This window comes from Bos mutus, chromosome 8, assembly GCF_027580195.1.
Source record: "Bos mutus isolate GX-2022 chromosome 8, NWIPB_WYAK_1.1, whole genome shotgun sequence".
NCBI lineage: Eukaryota > Metazoa > Chordata > Mammalia > Artiodactyla > Bovidae > Bos > Bos mutus.
The window spans coordinates 67554650-67571675 of record NC_091624.1 but is presented as its reverse complement, the minus strand read 5'-3'; the positions used below and the strand labels follow the sequence as shown (position 1 = coordinate 67571675).

Here is a 17026-nt window from a genome sequence, read left to right as displayed (position 1 = left end):
AGCTAATTTAATGGCAGGCTCTATTTTGATAGAGTGACAGTAAACGTTTGACACTAACCCACAATTCATTGTGACCATGTGTGCACATCAACATGTGAGACTTTAATGGTCTGAGTTGAAGCTGTGGTTGGGTGAGGCCCTTAGTTCCTACTTAGCTGCGTTTTCCATTTTTTCATTCTTTCCTTATTTGTTGTTCTTTCTGTCTTTATTCTTTTTGCTCCACTCAACCACCTTCCTTTTGAATCACGTTCCCTGGAGTCATAAGGGGACTGGATTCCTGCCTTGATGGAGGGCAAGGCCTATTTCTCAGCATTTGTGTTTTGGTAGTAGATAGAAATGCTGGAGGATGGGTTGTTAGAGGGAAAGGTTATAGGGGAAGATGTCCAGATGAAGTTCTCAAGACAGAGAACCAGTTCAGTTCGGTCGCTCAGTCATTTCAACTGTTTATGACGCCCTGGACTGCAGCACACCAGGCTTCCCTGTCCATCACCAACTCCCCGAGCTTACTCAAACTCTTCTCCATCGAGTCGGTGATGCCATCCAGCCATCTCATCCTCTGTCGTCCCCTTCTCCTCCTGCCCTCAATCTTTTCCCAGCATCAGGGTCTTTTCAAATGAATCAGCTCTTCACATCAGGTGGCCAAAGTATTGGAGTTTCAGCTTTACCATCAGTCTTTCCAATGAACACCCAGGACTGATTTCCTTTAGGATGGATCGGTTGGATCTCCTTGCAGTCCAAGGGACTCTCAAGAGTCTTATCCAACACCACAGTTCAAAAGCATCAGTTCTTCAGTGCTCAGCTTTCTTCACAGTCCAACTCTCACATCCATACATGACCACAGGAAAAGCCATAGCCTTGACTAGACGAACCTTTGTTGGCAAAATAATGTCTCTGCTTTTCAATATGCTATCTAGGTTGGTCATAACTTTCCTTCCAAGGAGTAAGCGTCTTTTAATTTCATGGCTGCAGTCACCATCTGCAGTGATTTTGGAGCTCAAAAAAATAAAGTCTGACACTGTTTCCACTGTTTCCCCATCTATTTCCCATGAAGTGATGAAGATATAGTAGCACTGAGATCAGATCAGATCAGTCACTCAGTCGTGTCCGACTCTTTGCGACCCCATGAATCGCAGCACACCAGGCCTCCCTGTCCATCACCAACTCCCGGAGTTCACTCAGACTCACGTCCATCGAGTCAGTGATGCCATCCAGCCATCTCATCCTCTGTCGTCCCCTTCTCCTCCTGCCCCTAATCCCTCCCAGCATCAGAGTCTTTTCCAATGAGTCAACTCTTCACATGAGGTGGCCAAAGTACTGGAGTTTCAGCTTTACCATCAGTCCTTGCAAAGAAATCCCAGGGCTGATCTCCTTCAGGATGGACTGGTTGGATCTCCTTGCAGTCCAAGGGACTCTCAAGAGTCTTCTCCAACACCACAGTTCAAAAGCATCAATTCTTGGTGCTCAGGCTTCTTCACAGTCCAACTCTCACATCCACACATGACCACTGGAAAAACCATAGCCTTGACTAGACAAACCTTTGTTGGCAAAGTAATGTCTCTGCTTTTGAATATGCTATCTAGGTTGGTCATAACTTTCCTTCCAAGGAGTCGTCTTTTAATTTCATGGCTGCAGTCACCATCTGCAGTGATTTTGGAGCCCAGAAAAATAAAGTCTGACACTGTTTCCACTGTTTCCCCACCTATTTCCCATGAAGTGGTGGGACCGGATGCCACGATCTTTGTTTTCTGAATGTTGAGCTTTAAGCCAACTTTTTCACTCTCCTCTTTCACTTTCATCAAGAGGCTTTTTAGTTCCTCTTCACTTTCTGCCATAAGGGTGGTGTCATCTACATATCAGAGGTTATTAATATTTCTCCCGGCAATCTTGATTCCAGCTTGTGTTTCTTCCAGCCCAGCATTTCTCATGATGTACTCTGCATATAAGTTAAATAAACAGGGTGACAATATACAGCCTTGACGAACTCCTTTTCCTATTTGGAACCAGTCTGTTGTTCCATGTCCAGTTCTAACTGTTGCTTCCTGACCTGCATACAAATTTCTCAAGAGGCAGATCAGGTGGTGTGGTATTCCCATCTCTTGAAGAATTTTCCACAGTTTATTGTGATCCACACAGTCAAAGGCTTTGGCATAGTCAATAAAGCAGAAATGATGTTTTTCTGGAACTCTCTTGCTTTTTCTATGATCCAGCAGATGTTGGCCATTTGATCTCTGGTTCCTCTGCCTTTTCTAAAACCAGCTTGAACATCAGGAAGTTCACAGTTCACATATTGCTGAAGCCTGGCTTGGAGAATTTTGAGCATTACTTTACTAGCGTGTGAGATGAGTGCAATTGTCAGGTCTTAATTTCCTTATCTAAGGAGATAAGCCAGGTCTGCAGGAATCTGTAGGAACTACAAGGACCACCAGAACATCCTTGAAAGTGTCTTCTCCAAACTTAGCCTTACCCAAAGGGTATCTGAGGGCATTCCTATTGGCTTGTTTCTCAGGGCTGTCTCTGCTCCTTTGTTTGGAAGAGCAGCAGCAAAGCAGCCTGAAGATGATGGTCCTCCAACTTAGCTGCTCAGTAGACTCCTTAAGGAAGCTTTTGAAAAATAGTAATGCCCAGTCCCCACCCCCAAAGATTCTGGATGAATTGGTCTGGTATAGAATCAAGAACTCATTTATGACTATGTTTTTATTCTTTAACTATGTATTTTTATTTGGCTGTGCTGAGTCGTAGCTGTGGCATACAAACTCTTAGTTGTGACATGGGGGATCTAGTTCCCTGACCAGGGATCAAAGCTGGGTGGGGCCAGAGTCTTAGTCACTGGATCACAAGGGAAGTCCCTTATGAGTATGTTTTTTAAAATTCTTCACGTGATTCAAGTGCAGAACTGAGGTTGAGAGAGGACGAGAAGGGTATTATGCTTAGTGACATGAGCCAGACAGAGAATGACAAATGCCATATGATATGTGGAATCTAAAAAATACCACAAACTACTGAATGTAACAAAAAAGAAACATACTCACGGATACAGAGAATGAGCTAGTGGTTACCAGTGGGAAGGGAGGGAGTTGCAATATAGGGGTAGGGGGTTAAGTGGTACAAATGACTATGTCTAAATAAATAAGCTACAAGGATATATTATACAACACAGGGAATATAGCCAATATTTATTTTATAATAACTTTAAATGGATTATAACCTCTAAAAATTGTGAATCACTATGTTGTTTACCTGAAACCTACATCGTATTATAAATCAACTACACCTCACTAAAATAAGTAAATAAAAATTTAAAAGCTGCTCATGAAAGAAAGGATGGTCCACATCAGAAGTAACCCACTGGTGGCCTGTGAAGCTAGCATATGGACTGTAGATATATTTTGTTTGGCCAGAACAATGTTAAAATAAAAATTATCAAACAAACAACCCTGAATCTGAGTACCTTTTCAAGAGGCGTGACACTCAGCAGGCTTCTGTAATTTCTATTATTGAACACTTGCTTGGTGTTTAGTTATACAGCTGCTGGTTTGCTGAGACAAATGTACAGAAAGCCAGCTGTTGTCCCCTCGTGAGAGGAAGAACACTGGTAGAGCGGTAGTGATCATGCTGGGGGCGATGGAGTAAGGAGGTCATCAGAAGCTCACAGGTAATCCACCTGAAATTAAGACTCCTCCCTTCCCTGAGTTCCTACCCATTAGCCACACTGTTTTCATGGCTAGAATAGCGCTCCAGCCCCAGTTATATGACAGGTACTTCCGGGAAAGGGTCTCGTAGGATGGGTCAGTTTTATGGATGTTAATTGGACCCTGGTGCTAGAGGATCATGCAGCAGAGGTGCAGCACATGGAGCCCACTCCAGGAAAGCTTCTTTTTAGGCGCCTTGTTTGGAACAGTGAGTTGAGTCTGGGCAGGGACCCAGAAAGACTATTGTTGCAGGCTTCTACCAGCAGCATTGACTGGCAATGGGAAATATTCAGCAAGGTCAGGAGCAGGGCCTGTGCTCACATGTAGACAATCAGGAGGCATAGGATGCACTCACACATTGGGACTTTCCTGCCCCCTTCAGTATTTCTCAATATATAGGAAATCTCTTTCTAGAAAATTACTAACACCCGTTATCTCAAACTGTCAACACAGATAGTGGTACTAACCCATCTTTTTTCTACAGCAGGTATTGACTCATTTTCTTGGCATCAGAGATTCTATCACAGTTTTCAGCCTGCTGCCCCTGCTCCCACGCTACTCTTCCCAGCTGCAGGGCAAGGCACACTGTAGATGTCAATGAATGGTAAATGGGTTTGGTTCATTCCCAGTTCCATGTTTGTATACTTACAGGTTGGGCTATACAAATCTCACAATTCACTTGGTGATCACACATTACTACTAGTAGTGAAAGCTCAGAAGTAATCGTAATTCCTCAGCCATAAAAAAGAAGGAAAGAATGCCATTTGCAGCAACATGGATGGACCCAGAGATCATACCAAGTGAAAGAAGTCAGAGAAAGACAGATATCAATCGATATCACTTATATGTGAAATCTAAACTATGACACAAAATGAATCTATATACAAAACAGAAACAGACTCACAGACATAGAGAACAAACCCATGGTTACCAGAGGGGACAGGGCGAGGGGAGTGATAAATTAGGAGTGCGGGGTTAACAGATACAAACTGCTATACATAAAATAGATAAGCAACAAGGATTTACTATATAGCACAGGGTACTATATTCAATATCTTGTAATAATATTAACATATATCTCTACATTCAGTTATATGTATATTACAAAGTGATTCAGTTATATATACTTGCTTTTGAACTGTGGTGTTGGAGAAGACTCTTGAGAGTCCCTTGGACTGCAAGGAGATCCAACGAGTCCATTCTGAAGGAGATCAGCCCTGGGATTTCTTTGGAAGGAATGATGCTAAAGCTGAAACTCCAGTACTTTGGCCACCTCATGCGAAGAGTTGACTCATTGGAAAAGACTCTGATCCTGGGAGGGATTGGGGGCAAGAGGAGAAGGGGACGACAGAGGATGAGATGGCTGGATGGCATCACTGACTCGATGGACGTGAGTCTGAGTGGACTCCGGGAGTTGGTGATGGACAGGGAGGCCTGGCGTGCTGTGATTCATGGGGTCGCAAAGAGTCGGACATGACTGAGCGACTGATCTGATCTGATCTGATATATAACAATCACTTTGTTGTATACTTGAAACTAATATAATACTGTAAATCAACTTTAATGTTTTTAAAAAGAAGTAATTATGGTGTGAATTAGCTGTACATCTTTAAACTGCCAAAGCCAGCCCCAGTTTGTGGTCAGGACTTCCATTTCTGCCTCCTTGAAAAGTTGTTACAAGGGTCAGTTCAGTTGGTGTCTTAATCCTTTAATTCACTGTGTACCCGTCTGGTTATGTCCACAGTGAAAAGGGCACATAAGCGGACAGACCTGCATTCAGATTCAAATACGGTGGAAAGAAAGTGGCCTGGGTTCCCTTTCTGCTTCAGGCACTGTCGCCCCTCGCCTTTCCAGACTCAGTATGCTGTTCCCTCAACTGCTGGGAACACAGCTAAGTGTCAGAATGTACTATTTTTTTGTTTGTTTGTTTGTTTCCTTGTTCATTTCTAAGACTCTGAAACACACAAGACTTATGTAACAAAGTCTGTATACCAGGATCTTATTTGGGTATGATTTTTGTGGCAGTTTCTCCCCAGTCTTCTAGGCTGGACGGCACAGGTGAGCTATGCATGAAACCCTCAGATTCACTGCACGTTTTTTCTACAGGACAACCCATGTTAGGGGTCCGTCAATGGGAATGTAAGAAAGGAGAGTATCTTTATTTGAACATAGCTACCTCCTTGCTGCTGCTGCTACTGCTGCTAAGTCGCTTCGGTCGTGTCCGACTCTGTGCGACCCCATAGACGGCAGCCCACCAGGCTCCCCCGTCCCTGGGATTCTCCAGGCAAGAACACTGGAGTGGGTTGCCATTTCATTCTCCAATGCATGAAAGTGAAAAGTGAAAGGGAAGTTGCTCAGTCGTGTCTGACTCTTAGCGACCCCATGGACTGCAGCCTACCAGGCTCCTCCATCCATGGGATTTTTCAGGCAAGAGTACTGGAGTGGGGTGCCATTGCCTTCTCCGAGCTACCTCTCTATAGGAAGACAAAATTTCTACCAAAGAACTAGACCCATTTTGACTAAAATAAGCCTCAAGAATGGAGGTCATTCTGGTTTTAATCTTTGCTCCTTCCTCCGGGGTAGTGGATGGTGATGCAGTTCTCTGACTGTGAGCAGCTGGGACAGAGCCACTTTCTTGTTTATGAGGTTTTCACACATCTGTGTATTCTCTTCATCATCATGTAAGATATTTATGGGCACAAAAACTTATCTTCTGGGCTGTTTATTGCCACTCCCCATGGGGAGACTGACTTCGATCTCTTCTTTTTCTGTTCTCACATTGGACTCTGAATCACCTTCTCATGTTGCCCTGGGGATGGACTTGCAGGGTTTCATTTGCTCTTGGGTCACTCAATGATAGGTGCAGGGTCACATTAAACCCCTTCCTGTCCATTCTAAGGCCAGGACCAGGACCACAGTGGTCACATCTTTCTTGAGGTCACACTCACGCATGGGTGATTCCAGTTCTTTGGAAGGTTTGACTCTGGAAACCAACCCAGTTCTGCTGTCTCTGTCATCGGAGGGGCCTATGCCCAAACCCCAGTGTCCTGGATAAGGAGAAGTTAGCTCTCTGGCTGAACAATCTTTCTTTACCAAAATCTAATCCATAGAGCACTGGGTAAAGGGGATGTAAGTACACATAACATAAAGCAAAAACTGGCACCATGTGTGCCCTTATGGAGGGGTGGGGGCCTTGTACTTGTTCGTTGATCCACTCATTTGTTACACCCTCAGTGAGAACTCGAGGGGACACCCCTGACACACTTCCCAGGCCCCAGCTTTTCTGTGCTGCAGGGCTAGCTGCTTACGGTGTCACCTTTCCTCCAAGCTCTGACTGTGGCTGCTGAAGTCATCTTGTCTGCTTGGAGAGTGGGAGTTTATTACCCACTGTGCACTCCCTGGCCTCTGCCGCTCGGTGACTGACCTCACTGTGGGAGGGAATATTTGGAATACTGCCTTCCTTGCCTCCCAGAGGGACAAACTCTGAGGTGCAACTGACTTTCCAGAGCTCCCCTGGGACTCAGAGACCAGGACTTTCTTCTGCCATTGCACCATTTCTTGACAGCATCCTCTTCTCTCTCCAGCCTCCCTGCTTCCTTAGCGGTTTCTCCCAGAAGCATGTCCTTAATAAATCACACACACTTACATTTCTTGATTCAGGGTCTGTTTCTAAGAAAAAGCCATCTAAGAGAAGTACCTTCTATATGCCAGGCAATGTGATTATGTTCTAGTGTGAGAGACCACAATAGGAAAATTAAAAATAAAATATATCGGTTTTAAAATGTCATTTGACCAACAAGGACCTACTGTCTAGCACAGGGAACCGTGCTCAATGTTATGTGGCAGCCTGAGTGGGAGCGGAGTTTGGGAGCGAATGGATACATGTATATATACATGGCTTAGTTGCTCTGCTGTGCACTCGAAACTATCACAACATTGTTAATTGGCTATATCCCAATATAAAATAAAAAAAAGAAATTTAAATGTCATTAGGCATCTTGGATCTGTAATGAAATACATGCCGTGCCAGTCAGTGTCATTAAAAACTTAACTTACCTACAGGTAAAAGGTCTGTTCTCAGGAAGCTATATGACTAATGCTGATGAAATTGAAAATGACACAAACAGACAGAAAGATACACTGTGTTCTTGGATTGGAAGAATGTACATTGTTAAAATGACCACACTACCCAAGGCAATCTACAGATTCAATGTAATCCCTATCAAAATACGAATGGCATTTTTCACAGAATTAGAACAAATAATTTTAAAATTTTGTATGGAGACACAAAAGATCCTGAATAGCCAAAACAATCTTGAGAAGGAAGAACAGAGCTGGAGGAATCATGCTCCCAGACCTCACTACACTACAAAGCTACAGGCAGCACACCCCCACTTCATACCTTGTTATTTGTACTCTCAATCATAGACCCACCTTGCCTCTCTCCTCACTGTGGTCTTTGCTCCCATCTTGACTCTGGTTCAGATTCTCCTCCAGTTATGCTCCCCTGGCTAATATCTGCTTGCTCTTCCATTACCGCTGGGCTGGAGGAAGTACAAGCTGGAATCAAGATTGCCGGGAGAAATATCAATAACCTCCGATGTGCAGATGACACCACCCTTATGGCAGAAAGTGAAGAATAACTAAAGAGCCTCTTGATGAAAGTGAAAGAGGAAAGTGAAAAAGTTGGCTTAAAGCTCAACATTCAGAAAACTAAGACCATGGCATCTGGTCCCATCACTTCATGGGAAATAGATGGGAAAACAGTGGAAACAGTGGCTGACTTTATTTTAGGGGGCTCCAAAATCACTGCAGATGGTGACTGCAGCCATGAAATTAAAAGACGCTTACTCCTTGGAAGGAAAGTTATGACCAACCTAGACAGCATATTCGGAGAAGGCAATGGCACCCTACTCCAGTACTTCTGCTTGGAAAATCCCATGGATGGAGGAGCCTGGAAGGCTGTAGTCCATGGGGTCGCTGAGGGTTGGACACGACCGAGCGATTTCACTTTCACTTTCCCTTTTCACTTTAATGCATTGGAGAAGGAAATGGCAACTCACTCCAGTGTTCTTGCCTGGAGAATCCCAGGGACGGAGGAGCCTGGTGGGCTGCCTTCTATGGGGTCGCACAGAGTCAGACACGATTGAAGCAACTTGGCAGCAGCAGCAGCAGCAGCAGACAGCATGTTAAAAAGCAGAGACATTACTTTGTCAACAAAGGTCCGTCTAGTCAAGGCTATGGTTTTTCCAGTGGTCATGTATGGATGTGAGAGTTGGACTGTGAAGAAGGCTGAGGGCCAAAGAATTGATGCTTTTGAACTGTGGTGTTGGAGAAGACTCTTGAGAGTCCCTTGGACTGCAAGGAGATCCAACCAATCCATCCTAAAGGAGATCAGTCCTGGGTGTTCATTGGAAGGACTAATGTTGAAGCTAAAACTCCAATACTTTGGCCACCTGATGCAAAGAGCTGACTCATTTGAAAAGACCCTGATGCTGGGAGGGATTGGGGGCAGGAGTAGAAGGGGACGACAGAGGAGGAGATGGTTGGTTGGCATCACTGACTCAATGGACATGGGTTTGGGTGGACTCCGGGAGTTGGTGATGGACAGGGAGGCCTGGCGTGCTGCAGCCCATGGGGTCGCAAAGAGTTAGACACAACTGAGCGACTGAACTGAACTTCCATTACCACTACCTGCAAGACCGTTTTCTGTCAAACAGTAGCCTGCCCTCCCAGCAGTACCCAACCCGAACACTAGGGGCCAGTGCTTCCAGGCCAGGGAGTAGAATCCAGCCTACCCTCCCTCCAATCAGGAGACAAAAGACAAAATAGGATTGCCTCCAAAGCTCCCCGCTCACATGATCAGCCGCCCATCCTAAACAAAAAAGTCTTTTAACACTTTCATTTTTTTATTTTTATTTTTTTAGTTCTTTTCTACTCTTTAGGTACGGATTCCATGGATGCTAAAAGGCATGCATGTATTCAGACAGGAGATTAAGTGTTTTGCAAACAGGGAAAGAATTCAGATATTCCCGCTGGAGCCTATTTAACCTATGGCATAAAGCAAAATTCTAATGAGCTCTGTTACCTCCTTTCTGAGTCCACAGCAGATTGGAGAGACGTGAAGTCAACAGTGGTGTTAGAAATGGGCGATAAGACAGGGACAGAACAGGTGAAAATGGAAATAGAAGAGCTCAGAATGTAGGACAGGCAGTTCATATGAAGGCCACTAGGCTTGTAGTAGGAAAACGTTGGATAACCGTACTCAGACCTCTGCCACTTCTTAGCTCTTCATTGCCTTATTTACGGGCATAGAGTCATTTTTCACAAGGAGAAATAGGAGCCTCCTAGGAAATGATTAATGTTGGTCATTGTACTTTGTCATAGAAGGCAACAAAGAAAGTAATACACCTTTTAAAAACTGTTAATCTTCGGGTTAAATAGTAATAGCATTTGCTAAGTACAATGTGTTAATATATTTATTTGCATGCGTCCTCAGTTGTTTCTGACTCATTGTGACCCTGTGGACTGTAACCCAGCAGTCTCCTCTGTTTAGGGGATTTCCCAGGCAAAAATACTGGAGTGGGTTGCCATTTCCTTCTGCAGGAGATCTTCCAGACCCAGGGATCGAACCTGAGTCTCCTGAGTCTCCTGCATCCGCAGGCCAATTCTTCACCACTGAATTGTCATAACTCTGCAAGGTGGGAACTATCAGCACTCTCATTTTATAGGAAAGGGAGGTTTTGAAAACTTAAGTCAGGTGCCTGCCTGCAGGTGCCTGCCTGGTTAGCAGAACCAGCACGGGAAGTAGGCATCACAGCCCACATCTTTAATCATTATCTTCTATCTGCAAAACCTGACAAGTTATCCTGGTCCATGGGTTGCACTATCAGCTCTTGGGAGCGTTCTCTTTATTCATGGACCATGTCTGATAAACAGGGCTATATTCTACTACTTAATTTGGCTAATTCCAAGAGGACGTTCAAAGTCACAGAATAAATAGAACATCAACAAGTATTTTTTTAAAAAGACAATTAAATCATGAGAATTTATTTGATTCTGCTTCTAAGACATCTCGGTGTGTGGAACACGTCCACAAGCTCTGGCGGAGGTGACTCGTGTTTACCAGTCCCTCAGGTCAAGTTAGGGTTAGGGTTACTGACCAACTTCACTTTCACTTTTCACTTTCATGCATTGGAGAAGGAAATGGTAACCCACTCCAGTGTTCTTGCCTGGAAAATCCCAGGGACGGGGGAGCCTGGTGGGCTGCCATCTATGGGGTCACACAGAGTCGGACACGACTGAAGTGACTTAGCAGCAGCAGCAGCAGGTCAAGTTAGTCTTTGCCAATCCCCGGGCGCAGTCCAGGTCTCTGCCCTTATGAGAAATGTGGACACCTTCTCCTGCCCTCCACAAGAGGGCGCTGGGTTTCCCAGTACAGGACCCACCCAAGTGCCAAGAGACCAGCTGAAACAGGACATAACCACTAGAGGGAAGCAATGAGGTCCCTATGCTTCATTCTTCCCTGAGGTTCAAATTTGTAGTATTTGTTTTTGATGTCATCATTTTAAAGATGCTCGTATCTGAGAGACAAATTTTATCGTACGTGGATGGTGCCAGAGAAAACCGGACTATGCAAACCAAGGGGGCACACTTCAGCTCAGCATTTCTATCTCATCAGGGTGAGTCTGATATCAGCAGCAGTTAACTTCTCAGCAGGCCCCAGGTACAGCTTACCTAGTAGAAAAGGCATTTTCTTCTGCTCAGTCTACTCATAAACATTTTGCAGGATCTACTGAATCCATTAATTTTTTCCCTGTTTCAAGAATGCATCATCAATCACGAACAACTGCAAAACATCACATTCTTGTCGTTTCTTTTTTGAGGGAGTTGGAGTGAATACAGAAATACAAGACACTAGAAGTGGGGTCAAGTCCGCACAGAAGTAGCCCACATAGTCATCAGATGAGTCATCTGTGTTCTGAAGGAACTGTGCCGCCTAATAGCACCACCTGAAGACTCTCTGCCAGACGGCAGAATGCTCCATCAGGTAAGCAATGGAAAGAGCTCTAAAGTGATTGACATAATGGGGATGATTACTCTGGGTTTGATTTTTCAAGTGCCCTCTTCTGTACATGTGGCTAAGAACACATCGCTCGAATGGATACAGTTAAGATTTTAACACGAATAGAAGTGGGAGATTGAAGACGGTTCAAGATGTTCTTCAATATGGACTAAAAAATGGCCGTTTAAAATGATGCTGGGGAATGTATTTATTTATATGGAAAGATAGTCACAGGATATTAAGTTTTCTAAAGTGGGTTCTAAAGCAGTATGAGCCCACTTATGTAACATAAATTTATATCCATACATTGAGAGAAGTCTGAAAGGCATAATATCTCTGGATGGTAGTATTATAAGTGTTATTTCTTTTTTCTTTCTTTTGCTTATGCATGTTTTCAAATTTTTCTACCCCAACCATGTATTACATGTACAATTTAAAGTTCACCAAAATATACACTTTATATCATTTGCTCTGCAACGGTTTGTTCAGGTAGAGTCATCTGCTCTTTTTACACAGGATGGTCTCAGAATCACACAATTTTTATCTGTCTGTACTTATCCAGATCCACAAGGTTGAATTAAGAACAAGCAGGAACAATTGCTGCTTTCACGAGATGTTGTGTTTGTCATCTTGCTTTCAGAAGGCAAGTCCATGTCTCCCAACTGTCTGTTTAAAGTCCCTAACGCCAACCCAGCTGTCTGACATGTCCCATCTTACTCTCTTTCCCCAGCTCTGTTCTTACATAGATTTTTTTTTCACCCCCTGCAGGGTGCCAGGCCATTGCTCAGTTTACCCATAAGCAGGTAAACTCTATCCTCTGGCCTCACCCATCGAAATCTCCATCCTCCAAGGCCCATTTCAAATGCCTCTTCACTGGAAGCCTTTCCTGAACTCCCATAGGCTGTGAGCAATTCAGTGTTGCAGGGGTGGGAGTCAGGGTGAGTGAGTGGTGAAGCCAGATGATGCTCCTGTGGTCTCTGCTTTTCATGGGTCCTTCTTAGGAACAGTAACTACATCAGTAAGCAACCAGCAATCCCCATCACCACCCCACCAGTAAAAGCACCTTTATAAGGCGAAATGACATAGCTTAATCAAGAATACATACAAAAATAAGAATTGGACTCTTATTAAAATGTTCCATCATAACTCACAGGTTGTTTAGGAGAATTTCAAAAGCATCTCTGAACACAACTCTCCCTCTAGAGTCATAGCATAGGTTTTGGCAGAAATAATTTTGCTGGCTGTCGCTCGTATAAAACAACAGGATAAGATGGTCTGGGTGCACACAGGGACATAAGAAGCAAGTCCACCCCACAGGTCCCAGGGAAATGGGGCATCTTCTGGCCTGGCACCCGTGGCCTGCCCCAGCCGCTTGTCCTGGCTGATGGACGTGGGCTCCGCGGGGCAGCAGGATGACAACTCCCCAACTCACTGCCTCCTCCTCACCCCAGCTGAGAATCCTGGCAGCCCTGGAGGCCCCCATTCCCTGTTTCCTGGTTCTGTCCTGCCCCTCCATCCTGCCTTGAGACACTGCCACTTTCCAAGTGGGAATGATACTTCCACTTTCCAAGCTCTTCCCAGCCCATCTCTCCCGGGCTTCCCCTCAGCCAGGCAGTGGGGGTCTCACTGGGATGTAGGTGGCCTGGAAGGATAGTCACAGACTCCTGGGTTGGAGAGAGGCAGGTCCTGACCCAGCTGGGCTCAGCTTCTCATGGGGCTCCAAACCCCCCATGTGCATACACCATGATCTCTGCCTGGAACTTTCTAAATTCCACTCCAACTCCCACCCAACCTCCAAGGCCACCTGAGGTCTCTCTTGCCTAGGAACCCAGCCCCTCCCAAAGCATCTGTCCCCACATCCTCACAGCACTAGCCTTACTGTCATCTGTCTAGTCTAGGGCACATGTGGGCTTTGCTGTCAGGCTACTAGTTCCCAGGCCAGGGCCAACCACTTGCTGGCTATGTGACTCTGGACAGCTTACTTCCCTGCAGCTTCCTCAGTTTCCTTACCTGTAAAATGGGAATAATCACAGTACCTGCCTTATAGAGTTGCTGTGAGGATTCTATGAACTAAGCCAGAGTTTCTGCTATGTAATAAGAAAATGTTCACTTTCCTCTGCAAAGCACATCTTTCTCGGTTTAGCACATTCTTACTTTACTTTCTATCATTTACGTCTTCTTTTCCTAACGAGGTTACAGTTCTTGTTTGTGCTATGGCTGAGGCATTTATCTATAGTCCTTTTTTGGTAGTCTTCACAGCACACACCCCATAACCAACACAGAGTGGGTGCTTAATAATTCCTAAACTCAACTTACAAAATGGCAAAGATATTGTCATCAGCAGAATAGACTAAACCAAACTTTCAGTCACAGGTCAGTGTACCCAACTCTGCAAAACAAACCGCCCTGAAACATGGTGACCTAAAGACCCTGATGACTATTTATCATGGTTCTGTGGATCATCAGGGGGGTTAATTCTGTTAGTTGGCAGCATTTGACCAGAGGGTCAGTGGGACTGGAAAGTTCAAGATGGCCTGACTCATGTTTGGCAGTTGGTACTGGCTGTTGGCTGGGCTTCTTGGTTCCTCTCAACTTTCCATTCTCCAATAGGCTAGACCGGGCTGCCCAGCCTGGTGAGAGGTGGGGGTGTCTCTGGAATCTGAAGTGTTCCAGTGAAAGACACCTGCATGTTGAGGTCTAGGCTCTGGTGCTTGCCGGGTCACTGTCACCATATTCTGTTGATCACAGCAGGTCCCAAGGCCAGCCCAGAGCTTAGGAGTGGAGAAACAGGCTCCCATTTGATGGGAGGAGTGGCAGAGTCATATTGCCAAAGGGGTGCAGATGGGTGGCGCCCAGTACACTGGGGGCCATTGCTGCGAGCACCTCCCACACATCCCTGCTAAGATGTTTGGTAAACTTGTGAGGTGACAGTCTCAGGAACCTTTCTCTGCTGCGCTTTATGGTCTAACAATGGATTGCACAAGCACTTGCAGTTTTGACCTTCACAACAACCTAGAATTCCTCTGAGGCAAGGAGAAGAGGTGTGGCCCTCTTTGTAATGTATTCAGTTCAGTTCAGTTCAGTTCAGTTGCTCAGTTGTGTTTGACTCTTTGCGACCCCATGAATCGCAGCATGCCAGGCCTTCCTGTCCATCACCAACTCCTGGAGTTCACTCAGACTCATGGCCATCGAGTCGGTGATGCCATCCAGCCATCTCATCCTCTGTCGTCCCCTTTTCCTCCTGCCCCCAATCCCTCCCAGCATCAGAGTCTTTTCCAATGAGTCAACTCTTCACATGAGGTGGCCAAAGTACTGGAGTTTCAGCTTTAGCATCAGTCCTTCCAAAGAAATCCCAGGGCTAATCTCCTTCAGAATGGACTGGTTGGATCTCCTTGCAGTCCAAGGGACTCTCAAGAGTCTTCTCCAACACCACAGTTCAAAAGCATCAATTCTTCGGCGCTCAGCCTTCTTCACAGTCCAACTCTCACATCCATACATGACCACAGGAAAAACCATAGCCTTGACTAGACGGACCTTTGTTGGCAAAGTAATGTCTCTGTTCTTGAAAATGCTATCTAGGTTGGTCATAACTTTCCTTCCAAGGAGTAAGCGTCTTTTAATTTCATGGCTGCAGTCACCATCTGCAGTGATTTTGGAGTCCAAAAAAAGAAAGTCTGACACTGTTTCCACTGTTTCCCTGAATGAATGAAGTGATGGGACCGGATGCCATGATCTTCGTTTCTGAATGTTGAGCTTTAAGCCAACTTTTTCACTCTCCTCTTTCACTTCCATCAAGAGGCTTTTTTGTTCCTCTTCACTTTCTGCCATGAGGGTGGTGTCATCTGCATATCTGAGGTTATTGATATTTCTCCCGGCAATCTTGATTCAGCTTGTGCTTCTTCCAGCCCAGCATTTCTCATAATGTACTCTACACATAAGTTAAATAAGCAGGGTGACAATATACAGCCTTGATGTACTCCTTCTATTTGGAATCAGTCTGTTGTTCCATGTCCAGTTCTAACTGTTGCTTCCTGACCTGCATACAGGTTTCTCAAGAGGTAGGTCAGGTGGTCTGGTATGCCCATCTCTTTCAGAATTTTCCACAGTTTATTGTGATCCACACAGTCAAAGGCTTTGGCATAGTCAATAAAGCAGAAATGATGTTTTTCTGGAACTCTCTTGCTTTTTCCATGATCCAGTGGATGTTGGCAATTTGATCTCTGGTTCCTCTGCCTTTTCTAAAACCAGCTTGAACATCAGGAAGTTCACGGTTCACATATTGCTGAAGCCTGGCTTGGAGAATTTTGAGCATGACTTTACTAGCGTGTGAGATGAGTGCAATTGTGCAGTAGTTTGAGCATTCTTTGGCATTGCCTTTCTTTGGGATTGGAATGAAAACTGACCTTTTCCAGTCCTGTGGCCACTGCTGAGTTTTCCAAATTTGCTGGCATATTGAGTGTAGCACTTGCACAGCATCATCTTTCAGGATTTGAAATAGCTCCACTGGAATTCCATCACCTCCACTAGCTTTGTTTGTAGTGATGCTTTCTAAGGCCCACTTGACTTCACATTCCAGGATTTCTGGCTCTTGGTGAGTGATCACACCGTTGTGATTATCTTGATCGTGAAGATCTTTTTTGTACAGTTCTTCTGTGTATTCTTGCCACCTCTTCTTAATATCTTCTGCTTCTGTTAGGTCCATACCATTGCTGTCCTTTATCGAGCCCATCTTTGCATGAAATGTTCCTTTGGTATCTCTGATTTTCTTGAAGAGATCTCTAGTCGTTCCCATTCTGTTGTTTTCCTCTATTTCTTTGCATTGGTCGCTGAGGAAGGCTTTCTTATCTCTTTTTGCTATTCTTTGGAACTCTGCATTCAGATGCTCATATCTTTCCTTTTCTCCTTTGCTTTTCGCTTCTCTTTTCACAGCTATTTGTAAGGCCTCCCGAGACAGCCATTTTGCTTTTTTGCATTTCTTTTCCATGGGGATGGTCTTGCTCCCTGTCTCCTGTACAATGTCATGTACCTCCATCCATAGTTCATCAGGCACTCTATCTATCTGATCTAGTCCCTTAAATCTATTTCTCACTTCCACTGTATAATCATAAGGGATTTGATTTAGGTCATACCTGAATGGTCTAGTGGTTTTCCCTACTTTCTTCAATTTAAGTCTGAATTTAGCAATAAGGAGTTCATGATCTGAGCCACAGTCAGCTCCTGGTCTTGTTTTTGCTGACTGTATAGAGCTTCTCCATCTTTGGCTGCAAAGAAT

The 17026-nt window shown here is 44.8% G+C and overlaps 1 long non-coding RNA gene across 1 annotated transcript in view; it reads left to right on the top strand.

Annotated features, from left to right (window-relative positions):
* The window catches only part of LOC138988905 (uncharacterized), a 39025-nt gene extending 26626 nt beyond the window's left edge, over window positions 1–12399 (top strand). The window contains exons 3-4 of the long non-coding RNA XR_011465156.1: window positions 11576–11739; window positions 12317–12399. This is a non-coding gene — a long non-coding RNA (uncharacterized lncRNA). The remainder of the gene's footprint in view (window positions 1–11575; window positions 11740–12316) is intronic.
* The last annotated feature ends 4627 nt before the right edge of the window (window positions 12400–17026 follow it).